The sequence below is a fragment of the Myodes glareolus genome, chromosome 1 (genome assembly GCF_982192425.1).
Source record: "Myodes glareolus chromosome 1, mMyoGla1.1, whole genome shotgun sequence".
In the NCBI taxonomy this organism is placed as follows: Eukaryota; Metazoa; Chordata; class Mammalia; order Rodentia; family Cricetidae; genus Myodes; species Myodes glareolus.
In genome coordinates this window covers 4200699-4220164 of record NC_142026.1, presented here as the reverse complement: position 1 = coordinate 4220164, position 19466 = coordinate 4200699, and the positions used below count along the sequence as shown (strand labels likewise).

Below are 19466 nucleotides of genomic sequence, written 5' to 3'. Positions count from 1 at the left end.
TCTCAACCTTCCTAACGCTTTGACCCCTTATACGGTGCCTCATGTTGTATTGAGACCAACCATAAAATTATTTTGGTAGTTACTTTATAAGTGTAATTTTGCTACTGTTATAAACCATAATGTAAAGATCCATGGTTTTTGGATGGTCTTAGACAACCTCTGTGAAAGGGCCATTCCACCCCAAAGTGTTGAGACCCATATGCTGAGAACCACTGGTGTAGACAGTAATGGAAATTCAATAACAACTCAGCTGTAATGCAAAAGGAAAACAGTTCCACAAGGTATGGTCTCCTAAGACACAGAAAATCAAGTAAAGCTGGAGTGTTGTCCTCATATACAAATATGTGGGTCAGGAAAATAAATATGAATATAAAGAAAACCTCTAAAATAATATAGACCCTCATAGAACCCTTAGGGGAAAAGGTGTGTGTGTGTGCGTGCGCGTGTGTGCGTGTGTGTGTGTGTGCGTGCGTGAGTGTGTTTGTGTGTGTGTGTGTGTGTTTCAAAGCCTAGAAAACTCGTAGATGTTAGAATTGAGACTTTATTGTTGTTGTTTGTCTCTTTTTTATTCTTATGCTACTTACCCTGTCATGGCTTGCTCTCCTGTCTATGACAAAACAAAGGAAATCAACAAGGGAATGTATTTCAGAAACGGATGTTTCTCCTAAATGGAATTACACGATATGTCTCCAACACAACCCTGTGTGGAACACCATCTGAGAACAAACACCAGGCCAAGATGCACAAGGCAAGAAGAAAAAGCAAATGCACATAAGGTCAGGAAAAATCGCCTGAGCATTCATTCTACTTGGCTGAGACGCGCTTAGAAAGCAGCCCCACCCATAGCCAGCCACAAATGGCCTGCCAAATGAAAAAGCAAAGTCGCAGCATATGCTGGAAATGTTGCTGTTTTCGTGATATGCAGAAAGACATTTTCTTTGATATATTCCTTTTTTTTTTTACTACTGAGAACTCAGCCTGCCATTTGCTGTGATTTCTCTCAGACTTTTTCTGGGCAAATTTTCCATTTTCTTCTCACCCTGCTCAGTGATCTTCAGCATCCAAGCTGAATGTGTCTGTTTGATATTTCAAAAATATACTTGCTTCGGCACAGCCTCTATTTCCAGCAGGCCCCTCCGCAGCCTCGGCACCGCCACTGCCGCTTACCATTTCCTGGAGGCTCTACATATAGTCCGATTTGTTTCAGTTGCTGCTACTGTGAATATTAAAAATAGACTTTGGAAAGAAAACATGTAGAACCCTCCGTGCTGTACATTTCTCCGAGAAACACAACACTGCATAATTTCCCAAATGCAACCCCATTTCCATCTCTCCAGCAATTTGGCAGTTCTCAAAAGGTTACCGCTCTGAATTTGTTTTCTTTGTAATCTTGCAGGCCATTTGTTCTGTCTTAAAGCTGAAAATCTATGTAAGAGCCTGACCTCCGTCTGCCATACGCCAGTAGATTTACCCTTTTCCTGCTTTTCCCCCTACCCTGAAATGAGAAAAAGAATGCAATTCATGATTTGCTAAAATGGCATATGGGTTAAATGTTTAAAGTCAAAATCAAGGGGACTTCAAACCTTAGGTAGGATTTAATTTACCTGTTATGCCTCTGGGGACTGCCTTTTTTTTTTAATTAAAAAAAATTTAAGGATGAAAATATCTTTCTAAATTCCCAAGCCACATTTAAAAGAAAAAAAATCTTATATCTGAAAGGAAAGGTACAGTTAATTTGCCTGGACTGGTAGTTACCTTGCCCTGAAGGTAATTTCACTTTTATTTTAATGACCACATAAAAGAGAGTGATTATAAAATAACTAAACAAAAACCAAAAAAAAAAAGCCCTATATACCAAATAATAGTAAGAAAAGTACTTAGGTGACAGTTAAGTCTCTGCATGTCTGGCCAAGTCCTACTTATTTGTTCATAGTTCTCTTTCTCCAGAGAATTCAACATCACACTACCTTCCATGGGTCCAAAAGAGCCCTCAAGGCAAGCTCTCCCTGCTGTAGAGATTTTTTTTCCCTTTAATAGTAAGACATACGATGAACACTCTCAAAATAATTAGAAAATAGTAAGTGCTAAATCACGTGGCTCCCTGTGCATTTTGGGGAGGACAGAGGGCTGCTGGGTTGAGAAGTATTGATGCTTCAGAAGGAAGTGAGGAGAGAGGTAGGCGTCAGAGTGGAAAGACAAGAAGAATGCAGGGAGATGGTGGCTGGGCATAGCACAGTATGCCAGACAGAACAACACTCTGGCAAAGCCAAGAGTGGATGAGGCGAACGGTGGAAGCCTTGGTATGAGAACGCGGCTGAGGGTGTAAGTCCAGACTCCATATAGTAAACCCTGGGGACAGCCACTGGGGCTCCTCTAAAGGCAGTGCTGCTATAGAAAGAACAGTTTGGGTTGTTTGTCAGCAAATAGGACCTACACTAACTCACACCATATTCCTCGGTGAAAGAGAGGCTTTTGAGGAAGGCTTCAAAGCAGGTCCAAGAGAACTCTCCTGATCCTCTGGCTTTCAGTGGTTCCATGTAAGGGACAGAGTTGGAAAACAGGAGCTGTGGTGGCATGACTAGGAATGGTCCCAACAGACTCTTGTGTTTGAGTGCTTGGCCCATAGGGAGTGACACTATTAGGAGGTGTGTCCTTTTTTGGAGGAAGTGTGTCACTGTGGAGGCGGGCTTGGGTGTCTCATATATGCTCAACTCCACCCAGCTTCCTTCTACTGCCTACAGATCCAGATGTAGAACCCCCAACTCCTTCTCCAGCACCATGTCTGTCTGCCCTCTGCCATGTCCCACCATGGTGATAATGGACTAAACCTCTGAAGCTTATCATGTGACTGGTTCTTGTATGCATATTGAAGCACTAATCTCCAACATTACAGAAACCAACTACAGTTGAAGATAAGCCAGCCCCAATAAAATGTTTTCTTTTATAAGATATATATATATATATATATATATATATATATATATATATATATATATATATTGTGGTATCTCTTCACAGCAATAGAAACCCTAACTAAGACAGGTGGAGGTGTGGATTGTGCATTTGATCCTTGTCTTTATGGAATTCAGTACTCTTAGACTTACTTTCAGCAAAACCCATGCATCATGTCTATAGCAAACTTAAAACTTCACCTCAAGATTTATGAAAAACTTTAAGAAGGATGTCACCATCAACAAATGGATTAACTGTGAACAGAAGCTGGTCTCATTCCTGGCTGGTGTTGTCTGTTTATCCATGTAGGTGCATGTATACATGCATGCAGTCATACGCCATTCTCAGGTCAGATGCACACATCACACTGTTCTTAATCAGCCAGTTTCTGCCTCCCAGAACCCTATGCTTTCGAGGCCAGGAACCGCTTTACCTCTCGCCCCACCCCCGCTCCCCCAATGAAGTCTTTGCCACACTATCTCTCATTATTCCGCGCCAGAAAGGTCTGGCCTCTGCTTCTGCTTCTCATTTGTCAAGGTCCACTTCGAGATATTCTGCTGAGTCTTTCTCGAGTTGCTTCAGACTAAAGTCACCCCTGTCCTCTGCATCCTACCAGAGCTGTGTCCCCTGCTCTGTGATCCATCTTCCACACTTGTCGGGCTCAGCAAACCTGACTTGCAGGCAGAAGTGAGCCAGGGCTTTGCTGACTGCAGCCTGGTGTGGATTAATGTTGAGGGAGCTCACATTCACTAACAGGCCATCGGGCTTTGCAGGCAATTTCATAATTTATAGAAGTCATAGCCCTGCCCCTGTAATATAGAGTGGTGGCGCTGTGCATACAAATAAGAGCCTGCAAACTAAATCAAGCCACAGAATCCTTGGAGGCCGTGTATGTGCCACTTGGCCAGGGGGACTTGGGGAAACAAACAGTAAACAGTTAAGAGGGGAGAATATATCTGTCTGAACTCCACCACACACATGGCTCTGCATGAGCAGTGCTCTGGGGAGCACAACATTTCATGCATGTACACATAGCAGGTGAAGAAAACAAGCAGGTAGAAGTGAAAATGTGGCTGGCGATCATCATGAACGTCCTGTTGTCTCTTAAAATAAGGTTTGCCGTCCTAACATGGGACCACAATGGACGGCTGTTAGAGCAAAGGTGCAGCCCTGCTCTGGGTCACATCCACAAAGACTGGTTCTGAAATGGTCATCTGTTCAATTCTTAAGACAGACTCCTGTCTCTCAAAGGTTTGACAGGTTTGTTTTTCTGTTTGTTTTTAGAACAATATTGTGGGTATGATATATGGGAATTTTTAATGATTTATTTCATTCAAGCTTGCAAAAATAATTGAACTATAAGAGTGCCAACATCTTTAAAAATTTGAAACATGCTTTGTATGAATTTGTATACTAATAAAATTTATGATTTTTCAATAAAAGAAGGAGGAATATTCCAATCTGTGTATTAAAGTATTTAGGGGTAGTAAGGAATCTGGGTAATAAAGAAGGGAAGGGAAGCCTTTAGCATCACCTAACTTGGATACATACATACATACGTGCCTGTACATGTAGTTGTTATACATATTTGTGAAGTATGATAATTCAATACATGGATTCATGTATAAACTGGAAGTTGGGTATGTAGTGCATATCCACCCCTAAGGAAACAGAAGCAGGAGAATCAAGAATTCAACACCATCTTTAGCTGCATTACAAATCCAAAACCAACTCTTGCTTTATGAAACCCTGTTCCTAAACAAGCAAACAAACAAACAAACAAATAAATGTGTCATCTGGAGGATGCAAACAGAAGAAAATTGATTTTAAACTCACAATTGGGAAAGATCTTATGAGAAGGGGGTAAAATTTTAAAAAGCACAGAAGCCTCTTTTTGAGAGCAGGGCAGGGAAAGCACTGGCCTGCAGGAAAACTAATCACAAAAGGCAGCAGCTCGGGAAGGGGAGTCTGCACTCACAGAAGTGTCTCCTGAGCAGACAGCTTTCCACAGGGCGCCGGGATGTGTAACCCGTACATCGTTCCTCTTATCTCTTTAATCTCATCTCTTTTACACTCAGCCAAACATCCACACCTCTGCACCTGGAGATAGGGCTCTAATCTTCTGACCTGAATCACCTGGCTCAATACTAATTCAGAGCCGTGCCAAATGAAGAGCAGTCAGGGCTCCCCCATGGATTCTACATGTTGAAGTACATCACCTAGCAACTCCATGTATTCTGTGTGGCAAACAAGTATAGCCTTGGGGAAATCAGACTTTATGCTAGCAACATAAGGCAAAGATTGTACCAACAGTAACCAAGAAGGTACATGTCAGTCTGGTGCAAGCAGGTACCTGGAAGCTGCCCCACACCCTTGACTTTTACCAGAGATAGTAGATGCACCACAGTTCCTCAGGCAGGTCAGTCAGGGGTCTAGTTTGTGCTAGCTAGGAGTGGAGTTGGGGATGATGAAGGGGAAGGACAAATCAAGTCAAAAGACTGAATCATCTTTTAGAAATGATATAGTCTTTACAGACTAATAATAAACAGCTAGCTGACAGGATTAATATCATTGAAAATCAAAAGTTACCTAAAAACATTAATACTATTGAAATGAGTAACATTAATTTGACAGACAATACTGAATCCATGTCAAAGGATACTGAGAAATTATCTGAAAGTATACTATTGAATTTGACAATCAAAACTTATTAAAATGTTATGATAGGTTAGCAGATAGACTATCTCTCCAGAATGGCAATCTGCATGCTATCCAAATATTATTCAAGGATGAGGTGTTATCTTTAAAGGATAAACTTCAGACCTTGGAATAACATGTGCAGAATGAGGACCAGAGACTAGGTGCCTCTATGAAATCACTAGAAATATATATAAGCCAGGAAGTTCATGCTTTACAAAAGACAGTAGTAAAAAGATTTGAAATAACTAAGGAAATTATTGGAGCTGATGAGCAGGGAAAGAAGGCACAAGGACAGGATTCAACATCGCCAGTAGCTGTCAGAGGTGGCTTACCCAGGCTTTTAGCTTCCTACCCTGTAATCTATTATAGTAAAGCATCAAGTTCTAAAGGCCCAAAAGGATCCAAAGAAGGTAGATGGATATCTATAGGAATGAATGATATAAAAAAAAATTAAGCAAGCAATTGTAACTTCCGGCTTGGGGTCCCCATTTGTTAGGGTGATGGTAAATACATGGACTTCTAGCATTAAAGCCATGCCACATGACTGGCTTCAGTTAGTTTCAGCAGTCCTGGATGATGGGCCTCAACTGATAGTTCAGTGAAGATGCTAAAACTTTAGAACAACAGAGAAAGCCCAAAGGCCTTGAGACTTCCCAAGATCAAATTCTTGGTGAGGGCACTTATGCTGACTCACAGGCTTAAAATCTTTAAGATGAACAAATCTTGTCCCTATGCCACAAAGCAAACTTAACTGCTTGGGACAGGATTTAAGAATCAGGAAAACAAATGATATACCAGGGTTAAACAAGGCCCAAAAGAACCATTTAGTGACTTTTACAAAGATAACTAAGGCTGTACAAATAAGAATAACAGACCCAGATGCAAGAGTAGTACTTATTGAATCTCTGACTTTTGAAAATACCAACTGAGACATTTGACTATAATACTGAATCTTGGGTAGGAGAGGCAATTTCAAAAGGAATGAGAAAACATCAAGATGCCACATGTTTTATTTGTGGTAGAATATGACACATCTGAGAAGGGGTTGTAGACAAGGAATTCCTAGGAATAATATCTCCTCTGGAAATGACAAAGATAGGAGGACTCAGTCTTCAGGTATATGTAGAAGGTGTGGCAAAGGCTGACATTGGATCAATAAATGCAGATCAACAAAAGACAGACAAGGCAACCGTATACCATTGGGAAACTCCTTGGGGGGGCTTCTCGCAGGCCCCCAAGTCAAAAGTGATCCAGTCATTCCCAGTCACTGTGGAGGACTTGTCTCACCAAGAAAATTTTAAAAAAATCTAGAGTTTTCAGAAAAAAAAATACTGTTCTAAATGATGGAAAAACATGGAGGATAAATAAAAAATTCTAATAGGGAATATTAAATAGGAAACATATACTCTTGCACACTTTTATAAATGATCAGAGACCAAAGCAAAGAGTGCGTATAAATGGCGGTATAATTGTGAGTTTGATAGACGTGTGTGCAGACATGAGTATCATTACTTCAAAATCTTGGCATCCAAATTGGCCTTTTCTAGGGGCAGATATTCATTTACTAGGAATTATAATGCTTTATCAAGAGAAACAAAGCACAAGATGGGTTAAATACATAGGACTAGAAGGACAGAGAGGAAAGCTGAGGCCATATGTGGCTAATATTGCAGTGAATTTATGGGGTCATGACCTGCTGCAGCAATGAAATACCCAGATTAACATTCCTGCAGTCCCAGAACCTCATAATTCTTGGAAGGATGTTATAAGGTACTATACACAAAGGTCACCAGTCATTCAGACTGTACAAAAACATAAAACAACTAGCAAACCTTTAGAAGTACCAATACCCGTACCTTTAAAATGGTATACTAAGAAATCAATATGGGATAAACAATGGCCATTAACAGAAGACAAACTGCAGGCTTTGGAACAGCTGGTACAGGAGCAACTAGATGCTCACCATATTGAATAATCAATCAGCCCTTGGAATTCTCCTGTATTTGTTGTTTAAAAAAAGTCTGGCAAATATAGAATGGTGACAGATCTAAGAGCTGTCAACAAGGTAATTTATCCTATGGGCCCTCTACCATCTGGAATTCCTCTGCCTTTTCTACTACTAAAAGGATGGCCTCTCATAGTTATTGATTTAAAAGATTATTTCTTCACTATACCTTTACAAGAAAAGGATAGAGAAAAATTTGCCTTCACAGGGCTTACTTATAATAATTCTCAGCATACTAGGAGATATCAGTCTTTCCACAGGGAATACTCCATAGTCCCACCTTATGCCAATAGTTTGTAAGTGAGCCATTGGAAAAAATAAGTAAAAAATTTCCTAAATCTATAATTTTCCATTATATAGATGACATTTTGCTATCTGATTCAAACATAGATACTTTAGAAAGAATGTTTGAAGAAGTAAAAAAAGTTTTGCCAAAATGGGGTTTACAATTACTCCAGAAAAAAAATACAGAGAGGAGATTCTGTCAATTATCTAGGTTATAGAATAGTTTTCCAGAAAATTAGAACACAAAAGGCACAAATTAGGAGAGACCAGTTGCGGACTCTTAATGACTTTCAAAGATTGTTAGGAGGCATTTTCAGTCTACGATCAACTATTAGGATAACACTGATTTAATAATTCATTTAAGCAAAACCTTAGGTGGTGATGAATTTGAATAGTCCCAGGGAATTAAGAGCTGAAGCGAAAAAGGAATTACGATTGTTGAGGGGAAATTACAGGAGGCACATGTAGATAGGGTGAATCTAAATCTTAATTATATTCTAGTCATATTGCCTCCTAGAATTTCTCCTACAGAAATTTTAATGCACAGGAACAATATTATCTTAGAATGGATCATTTTGCCACATAAACCAAATCACTGAGTTAATTATAAAAGGTAAATTGAGACTTCGTCAATTAGTAGGTTTAGACCCAGCACAGATCATAGTGCCTTTTACTACTAATGAAGTAAAAAAAAGTTATGGGAAAGCAATGAACCATGATAAAGAGCTTGTGCTAATTTTTTGGGAGAAGTTAATAGCAATTATCCCAAAAGTGATAGACTTAACCTTATAAAGAGAACTTCTTGAATTCTTTCTCGAATTGTATAATGATGCTCCAAAACCTGAAACCTGTACATTTTATACTAATACAAATAAATCAGGGAAGGCAGGTTACAAATCAGAAGATTTAAGTAAGGTGGAAGAAAGCCCTTATAATTCTGTCCAGAGGCAGAATTAGATGCTATTCCTGTGGTACTAAGGGATTCTAAAGAACCTCTCAATATAGTTACTGATTCACAATATGCAGAAAGAGTTGTCTTGCATATTGAAACCACTGAATTTATACCCTACAACACAGAATTGACTTCATTATTCATACAGATTCAAGACATGATCAGGAATAGGCTTTGTCCCATATATATACAACACACATTCAATCCCATACAGGTCTGCCAGGTCCTCTAGCACAAGGTAATGCAGAAATTAAATAATTACTGATTGGAAATGTGTTGAAGGTCTCATAATTCCAAAAGAAACATCACGTCAATAGCAAAGGTTTAAAGAAAGAGTTTTCTGTTACATGGCAACAAGCTAAGGAGATTATAAAGAGATGTCCTACTTACTCTTTTTATAACCAAATACTGTTACCTGCAGGGACTAACCCAAAGAGTATCCAAAGGAATGAAATCTGGCAGATGGATGTGTTCCACTTTGCAAAATTTTCCAAATTAAAATATCTATCTCAGACCATTGACACTTATTCAAGTTTTTAGTGGGCAACTGTCTTAAACTCAGAAATGGCTGATTCAGTATTCACACATTTATTAGAGTTTCTGGCCATCATGGGTATACCTGCACAAATAAAGACAGATAATGCTTCAGCATAGGTCTCTAAGAAAACAAAACATTTTTTTGCTTATTATAATATAAATCATATTGCAGGTATACCAGACAACCCTACAAGTCAGGTAGCTGTAGAAAGATCAAACTTAACTATAAAGGATATGTTAACAAACAGAAAAGGATGGAAAATCCCAGAAATAGATTACATAATTTTTTATTAACCTTGAATTTTCTTAATGCTAATGAGAAAGGGACAACAACAGCAGAGAGACATTGGATAATAGAAAAGTCTTCTGAATTAAATCAACCAGTGTATTTCAACGATGTGTTGACCTCACAATGGAAGCCAAGAGATGTGTTATGTTGGGTAAGATGTTTTGCTCTTGTTTCTGCAAGAGAAGAAAAACTATGGATACCATCACAATTAGTAAAGATTCACTTTGAAAAAGAGAAATCTCTTGAGAAAGAGAAATGACAAATGACAGTTCATCCACAATGGTGACACCCATGCAGATGGTAAGGAAACCATGTAGGGTTGGAGCAGGGTTCTGCTCTTGTCTTTACAGAAAAATATGTATCTTCAAAAATTCAAGAGACCCTGGATGTTTGGATGCCGACAGAAGGAAAAATAACTATCCAATAAGGATCATCAAGAAAAAGGAATATGACTTGTGAGGACAGGTGATCAAAACATATATATATATATGAATGACTTTGGAGCTGGACAATGGCTCTGTCCTCTAAATCCACACATGTTGTTAAAAAAATTCCTAGTTTCTGTCTCATGTCAAGAGCCATCTGGTATGGAACAGAAAGAAGAAAGAATTTAGAAAAAAATTACTTTTTATATCTATTTTTGTCTCTATCATACTTTTTTGAATATATAAGTATGTATATGTCTTTATAAATAATGTTTAAGTTTTCCACAATGAACAATGAATTTTCATGCAGTAAGCTTCCACTTTTCCAGGAAGAAGATAGGGTCCCACAACAACAACTCCACCTGGTTGATATGATGTCATAATGCTGATAGCGCTACTATAAGACCTGTTTTAGGTACCAGCTGCTCAAGATGGTTCCAACTTGGTTAGCTGAAATGGTGCACTTTTTTACAATATTCTGGCCAGAACTCCAAATAGGAATCTCAGAAAAACCATACCAAATACTCAGAGACTATTTGCAATTATACCAGACAGTAATCTCAGAACTTAACCATCATTTTACTTTCACAGGATCCCATAGAAAAAAAATTGCCCCCATGAGAGCTGGAAATAATTCTATAAGACAACATTCCCTCTCCCAACAGTTTGTCCTCAGGGTTAGGGACATCATTTAGGGGCTGATTATAATTTGTATAGAGTTGGGGGTTGGGGAAATTATGTAGAATCAGGGATCTCTTTGAAAAAAAGAAAGGAAATTGGATGGAATAATAGATTAGTGTGAGCTTACTCACATTAATACTCACTTTTGAGCTATTATTGACAGGCAATTTACATTGGTATATATTCTTGTATATTCATACAAGCTTAAATTATATTGAATATGTTCCTATTTTGTCTACAATATTGGTATATCTAGGCAAAGTTATTTTGTCATATTGTATGCATACATGTTTCTACCTCTGCCTAAGACATTTTGTATATTGATACAATTTTAGAATATATTTATCATATTGCGACATACATTTCTACTTCAAGTAGAGGTAGAAATCAAGATACTTAAACATTGCTTACATTTTGAGATCATTGTCCTCATTTGTTGCACAGTTCTTTAAAGATTGTTTAATATTCTAATATGAAGTCTTAGTCTTTAAGTTATATAAGTATTAAAATTCATAGGTCAATAGTCATCCATGTTTGTCATACTTATAGTTAGACTAATCAGGTTCTTTAGATATACAGAGTTTGTATTCTGCATAGATAGGTAATCTCCAACCACTTCTAAAAGCTGTAGAATATGGCATTTAAATAATTTAGGGTTCTGTTGGCATAAGGCATAATTGCTCCTGGCAGTGCCTAGCTATTCCCGAAAGAATGTTGAGCACTGAAGACAACCCACTTAGAGCTTGTTTTCTTCTTGACAAAACTGGTCCTGGGGCAAGGAACTACCAGTGCATTGACCACTGATAAGATGCACGCTATCTGGACAGGACAAGCAAGATAACAAGAAAAAAGACTGTCAAATCTTGCCAAGACAGGGTAAGGTGGCTTTGAAAACTTTTCTGCCTCTGAAAATGGTCTGTCAGTTACTCTAGGTCTTAGCCAAAGTTGCTTGCTTCAATGTTACAAATGAGACTTTGGGTGATTGCCCAGATTGTAGTTGTCTCTGTCATTTGTTGCACATTTTTTCCGTTGCTTGATTGCACTTCCTGCTTACTCAAGTAATGTTATTTCCCTTCTCAGATCTTCTTTGGGGTTGAAGACTAGATAGTTGTAGTGACTTTCCTCTCATGACTTGGCCAAGTTATTTATTATATAAGACTTAAACTCATTAGAATAGGATAATTATTGAAACATTTATTACATGTTTCTTGCTTGATATTGTTTATGCTGGTTGTAATTTTTATACCTAATTTTATATATATATATATATATATATATTATACCTAATATTTGTTCTTATTGTATATAACTTTATATTAGACTTAGAACTTTCTTATTTAAAGGAAAATGGAAGGTACTGCAGGAATTTCTACTATAAGTAGCCTTTAAGTTACCCGCCCACTTGAGTGTGGCCTCTTATACTATATATGCTAAGTGTAAAGCATGCATCCAGCCTCTTTTCTGGCTGTGGGGTTCAGTTCCAACAGAGAATTGTGATCTGTGAGTCTACCCCTAAAGAAATAACCCTCTATTATACTCAATTCTGAGCTAATGTGGGATGTCTTTTCTTCTTCATACTGCAACCATATTAATGGGCAGAACTGTATTCTCTGCATAGCAAGAGACTATTTTGGAGACAGTTGGTAAAAACTATACATCTTTATTATTAAATCCCAGAGTTATCAAAATTAAAAGCAAAACTTACAGAATAAGACTTAACAAAACTACCTAGAAGCAACAAAGGAAGTAAAAAAGGAACTAGGCACAGGACAGTTATAAATGAATGAACACAGGAAGGATGGGGGGGCAGTGAGAATGAGTTGAAGATACCAGGCGGAGGGTCTGCCATTACTTTGATCTCTCACAAGTGCCCAGTAAATGAATAGTGGGACAAGAGTCTAAACTCCACTGTGTGCTTAAGAGTCATCCTGTCTGTTGGCGCTGTTTCTTTCTTCTTCCTTAGCCTCTTTATCATCATCCTCGATCAACTCCTGCTGGTCATCCCCAACCTTCATTGTTGTCATCATCCAGCAGGTCACTGTCCTCAGAAGCGTCCGCTACACCTGCCTCAGCCTCCACCTTCACGCCACTCCCATCTTTCTTCGTAGACGTGCTACTCCGTTCCTCTTCACACATTTCAATCTTCATGTCTCTTGGGGACAAGAAGGACAAGGCTGCTTGTTTGTATTGTTCTTTTTCTTTTATTTCCAGGTTTTCCAGCAGAGAATCCACTTTGGTTTTATCTGAGTCGGCTCCTTCTTAGCACCTTGAAGGTAATCACCTTTCAGCTTTCCAGACTTAGAAGAAGCTCCCCATTGTCCTCTCTCTGAATTGAATCCACTTTTGCCCCTTCATGAGGTGTTTGCCAACACATGCTGTCATTCAGAAGGCACCACAGTTTGAACAATGGGAGGAGGAGGAACACGTGGTGATACCTGTACACTCTGTCATAATAAACTCATTGAAAGCCATAGTCCAAGTCACGTGAAGAAAAGGGTAGAGGGGATGGAGAAGGGTGTACTGACTGTCTGGTACCGACTGGGACATCTCTGCTGCAGGTCATTTCACACTTGTTTTCCTCGGTTTACACTTTGCTCTGTAGTCAGTTTAGTATCTAAACCCTGGGCAACAATCATTCTGCCATTCTCTCTAGCTACTGCAGCTCAAGCATTCTCTCATTAATATAGTAGACAAAGTCAAAGCCCTTGTGCGCAGAGCAACCCACAATTTTGCCACACTCTGAAAAGACTGACACCACATTAGACTTCTTGAACACAGCTAGAGTGTTGAGATTCCCAATGAATACATAGAGACTCATGAATCGAGGATCTGTCTTGTTGGTAACATTGATGGCCTTCTCCTTTTATAAAAAGGTTTCTCAGAAAGCTGAAAATGTACCTGTAGATTTAAAAATAAAATATCACAAGAGGAAGGAAAGAGAGAAAAGACTGCCTCTCTTCCTGAAGTTCTACGCCAAGACACTGAAGTAGACAGACAAGTAGACAGCACATATTGTATGGTCTCCGTCTCTTCACAAAATGCCTTTTAAAGAATTGTTTAAATGATTTTTTCTAGAATTATATTTTCAAGAATCTTTTGGGATTTTAGACCACAGGAGTTTTGATCTTTCAGGACTTCAAAATGTGAGATTGTGGCATTCAAGATAGTAGCCCCTAGACTTAATAGCAGAAATCTAGGTTAAACTTAGAGCGAAGATGTGCGATGAAGTAGTGTGACGCTAGGTGTAGGGACAGATGAAGGGTATTGTTGGGGGGTATTTGATCACACTGTGAACCCTGAGTGTGCATTTGTGTTAATTAAATTAAATTAACCTTGGTTGAGGAGGCTGTATTAGCAAGTTGTTGACAAAAAGTAATCTTACAGTCTCAGAGGGCATTGGGAGAGAAAGGGAGACACTGGAAGTAGTAGGGTGGTGTTTGGAATGACACAGCTTATTTTGGCTTGGCAAAGTGGAAGCATCAGTCTTTCGGAGAGGCCAGCATGGAGGTTAGGTTACAACCTGGCCTCTCTGAGCTCTCAGGTTTTTACTCCAGCCTTTGAATGTTGAGTCTTCTTTATTAATAAAATGATAGAGGTTTAATTAAAGCTACTTTTAGAGACAGCAACAGAGCCAGTGTCTGCAGGGAACAGGATTCCTGCCAGGCTGCGGCCTGAGCGGCCAGGCCACTGCTAGGGAAGCAGGTGGGCAACTGTAGAGTTGCAATTGTTGGGTGAAATAGCAGTAGATTACAGCTCGGCGCTGTCCATATATTAAAACAACCGTGTATTATTCGAACATGCTGGAGATGAGAAGAAACTAGACTGGGCTCCTGCCACAGGCTCAAAGACATACACAGACACTTCTAGATTTGAACAGGAGCAGAGATCACCTCATGTTCTTTTGAATTCTGTGGGTCCCTCATTTGATCCAATAGTAATAGGACTTGGCGGAACTGAACACACAAAGGATGATGTGTCAGGATTTCAGCTCATTGCTGGGCACTGAACATGTCGGTTTTTCTACTCACATGAAAGGAGAAACTGTGGCTGTAGGCAAACAAGAAAATTAACCTGAGAAATTGGTCAGCTGCTAGGCCAGCAGTTCTCAACCTGTGGGTCATGACCATCAGAAAACACATACTTCCAATGGTTTTAGAAACTGAGACTTGGTAGCAAAATTACAGTTATGAAGTAGCAATAAAAATAAATTTATGGTTGGGGATTTCTAAGACCAGCAGAAATATGTTTTTTCTGATGGTCATGACCCACAGATTGAGAACCACCGTTCTACGCATACAAGGCCTTTCTTGTTCTAGTACTTCCTTCAGAAAAAAAAATGATTAGTATAATCAAGTATGACACCATTTAATAGCAGGAAATTGAGACTTGAATTATTGCATGGTGCGCAGCCGGCCGTTGCAATGTTGGCCTAGTGATGGGGTTGCTGGACCTCTGAGTCGCTCTGAGAGAGATGATAACTCTCACTGGTCCAGCTCCAGACTAGCCTTGGTCCAGGGGAAGACTGCTTTGAGTAGGTGAAGCTTGAATAACAGCTTTCTCTCATGCTCCTTAGGGTGGTAGAAAGTGGTAGCTACTCACTGTTCATTTCCTTTCCGTAAGCTCTTTGGTTTGGTGAAACTGAAATGTCACTGAAAAGACCATGGTATTTCACTAGAAGTCCTGGGAATCGAAGGCATGTGTGTTGATCTCAGTTTGGAACACAAAGCAAACACATCTTTGGATACTAGAACTCTAACTTAGGTAGGTGAATCTAAAAACCATGTGATTCCCATTATAATCGACTAGCACCCTACTTAAGCATTTATAACCAGGTAAGAGTAAAATGGATTTCAAAATTGTAATTTCCCCCCCAGGAGATGTTGAAATTAGATGGCTGACAAAACCATGGGCCTCAAGCGACACCCAAAACTGTGAAACTTTGCTTACCAAAACTGTATCCACCATTGACATTATTCATAGGAAAGTTCGGGAAAACTCTAGGAAATTTCACCACAGTCTTTCGTATTTAACAATTGTGAGGCATATTTTTCTTTTCTGGAAATTCAATCAAACATGAGAAACATAACAACTTCGTATTAACGACTATCATAGCCAAACCAGTATTTCCCTCAGGATCCGAAAGGAAAGACTAGCAGTTAACAATACATGACACAACTCCCACCCTCGGCAAAGCAATATTTCAAAACTAAAATTATATTGTAATTAGCCTTTCAAAAATGTGAACAATTCAATATAGGAGTCCATTAATAATCTAACTCTGCTGCAAAGCATGTTCCTCCCACACATGTAACTTAATTAAACTCGGCTTCTCATTCCGACCGTCAGACAGTCACGACGAACAGGTGGCTCCCAGCTTGGAGACAATGGGAAGCTGGGTCTAGCTGTGACTTCGCGCACACAGATGAGATTATCTAAATGTCTTCCCTGTTCTTTATTCTGGCCATTTCTACTTCAAGCCCAGATTTGCTTCTCTTTTAGAGGATTTAAAGTTCAAATACTAGCTCGGACAATTTAATGAAGAGTAAATGTAAGCTTCTATAATTGTTGGGGCCATTTTTCATACAAAGATCTTTTCAAAAATCATACTGTCTTATGAAGGTGGGAGGTTGGGAGAGTGCTAAGAAAATTACATGCTAGATAGTATAGTTTCCAGAGCACTGATCGAGGGTTGCAGTCAAAGGCAGAGATCTCTAAGAATCGTCTCTCCATTCTCCAGTGTGCTATAGATCATGCATCGTAGATTCAAAACCCTGGAGAAGCAGGGGATGGCTGGAATGAGGACTCTACTAGACTCTACTACGTGAAAGGATGAGAGGGGTGTCGCTAACTGGAGAGAGATGCCTTGTGTGTGGGTGGGGGTGGGGCAACTTGGACTCCACTCTGCCAAGTCCTTCACCAGGGCAGCTTGGAAGAAGCATTTTCCATTTTTAGTTAAAATCTAAGGTTATAATTACTATCTTTAAAAATTGTCTGCTGATTAAAAGTCTTAAGTCACATGGGTCAACCCAGATACACAGGCCTAGAACTATCTTTGAAGACCACTGTTAATCAGGGTGCAAACCTGCTTTGCCTCTTAAGAAGTGAGATGTTTTAAGTTGCCAGTCATATATGCCTTGGTATAAACCTGTAATCTAAAAGGAGACTCTGAAGAGGGAAGGTGCCTTGTCACTAAGTGAGAAGAATCCGTGCAAAGGTGTAATCCTCAGTGCTGACAGGAGAGGGGTCCATTGTAACTGAAGGATAAAAAGCACGGTTACATCAGAGAAGACACTGGAGAGAAGGCAAGGCTGCACAGCTCACCTCTGTCTTTTCATTGAGCAGGTTTGGCACTGTATGCTGCAGGTGGCATTGGGTGATTTTGAAGACACAAGATACCAGCGCCCTTGGGTTCTGATGTCATGACATGCCTCAGTGTCCTGAAAAAGCTCCTGAAACTCTGGGATATTTTCCCTCATTTGAACAGAATGCTCAAGTTACTACCCCCTCGCCCTGAAAGGAAAGAATACCCATCATTAGGGTTATGTAATAGCAGTAGAACTAAAATGCATCTTCTGGGGGATCCGTCCACACTGTCTCCCAGAGCTCCCCACCATGACTAAACTCCCCCAAACTCCTTTTTGTCTCCCACTCCTGTCTGGTTTTAACTCCTCTCCTAGTCCCTCCTTGGATCGTCTATCAAGGAAATCCAAGTCAAATCTGTGTCTCAGGTTCTGCTTCAAAAAGGAACTCAGGCTAAGACCTTATACCACACTAGTTCACCCCCTGCTGAGTGACATTGAACTTGGAAGCCCTTTTTGTTTGACATTTGTATGTAGTGTTGTGTTCTTTCCTGTACAGATACATCACTTTAGAAGAACAGCCACTCCAAGCTCAATGTATAAGTATGAGGACACAATAAGGTAATGCACTCAAATGTGTTGGAAAGTATCACATGCATGGTGCTTTCATAGCTCTTATTGTGATTACAAACCAGCCATTCCAGTGTTTCCAGCAGCAGAGCCAGGACTGGTGGTGGGAGATGAACAAGCAAAATGCTTTTCTGCTCTACCCACTAAGACTCAGAACAACAGAACTGCCAGGCTCTAAGTGGCAGCATTTCTTAGATGCCTCTGTGTTTATAACACTGCAGCAAGGTCAATCAGTTCACTGAGGTGGTGCTGTGGAGGCCAGGGCTTCAAGACATCCTTAATGTGCTTGCAAATTGAGTTATAGCACTGAGACTGGTGGAAGATGAGAGTGGCCTACAGAAGCCGTGAAACCACAGCTTCTACTAGATTTCATTTCTCTAAACTACGGTGACTAATTCAAACAATGAAGTATTTGATGTCCATGGTTATTTATAGTAGAAACTAATGAGTTTTAGTACCTGATCTAATGTCCATGTAAAGAGAAAAAATCATCACAGCACAGTTGATGAAAGAAGTAACATTTACAGATTGAATGGTGACTAACTAGCAGAGAGGGACACATTCAATAGTTAAGTAGATAATTTACTTCTTCTTGACTCTCTCTCTCTCTCTCTCTCTCTCTCTCTCTCTCTCTCTGTGTGTGTGTGTGTGTGTGTGTGTGTGTGTGTGAGAGAGAGAGAGAGAGAGAGAGAGAGAGAGAGCGCTTTAAAAGTTCTACACATGGAAAACCTGTGACCCCTGGACCATGTGCAGCCAAGGGCAGCTGTGAATGCGACCCAACACAAACTGTTTACTGCACAAAATTATTTATCAATTTAAAAGAATATATTACGCTGTTCTCAGTATGAACTGTATCAGATGAAAAGATTGGATGCACCTAATAGGCAACAAATATATGTTATGTATTGATTGATTGATTGATTTGCTCATTGTGGGTGAGTTTTTGTGGCTGCTTTGTTTTGTTTTCTCCTTTGCTAAACCACTTTGGAGAATTTCAGACTGACTCCTTTTCCTCCATATTTTGCCGCCCATTGTTTTCAGGAGGAAAACTCCCAGTACATCTCATCAATAAACAAGTCTTCTTCCCTCTCTCCACTACTTTCCCCTTGCTGGGGTTGTATAATATGAGGGGCCGGCTTGTTGGGGTTTCTGTCCCACCCAGTACCCCACAGCTGGCAAACCCCAAAGAAAAATCACACACAGAACTCCATAAGATTATAAACTGATTGGCCCATTAGCTCAGGTTTCTTGTTAACTCTTATAGCTTATATTAACCCATTATTCTCATCTATGTTAGCCATATGGCTTGGTACCTTTTCCAGTGGGGCAAGTTACATGCTGCCTCTTTGGTGGTCTGCGCAGGAGTGGTGGAGGGAGCTTCTGCTTCCAGAATACTCCCAGTCTCTTTGCTCCACCCCTACTTCCTGTCTGGCTTTCCCGCCTATACTGCCTGCCTGGCCAATCAGCGTTTTATTAAAATGATTGACAGAATACAGACAATTCTCCCACACCAGGGTTGTTTTCCATAAGGTATTTTCTTCAGAAAGAAATGCTTTTGAGGTATTTAAACATGAATACCCCTTTAAGAGACAGTTTTGTACCCAGGTTCAAAACCACAGCACTACTGAGATCCTGGGATGAGTGTTTCTTTGTTTGGGGTGTGTGTGTGACTTTCCTGTGCTACATGGTTTAGCCATATGGTTGGCCTTTA

At 39.7% G+C, this 19466-nt stretch overlaps 1 pseudogene; it reads right to left on the bottom strand.

Annotated features, from left to right (window-relative positions):
* Positions 1 to 12607: 12607 nt before the first annotated feature.
* LOC146896202 (heterogeneous nuclear ribonucleoproteins C1/C2 pseudogene) lies at positions 12608 to 13678 on the bottom strand (annotated as a pseudogene).
* Between the last annotated feature and the right edge of the window lie 5788 nt (positions 13679 to 19466).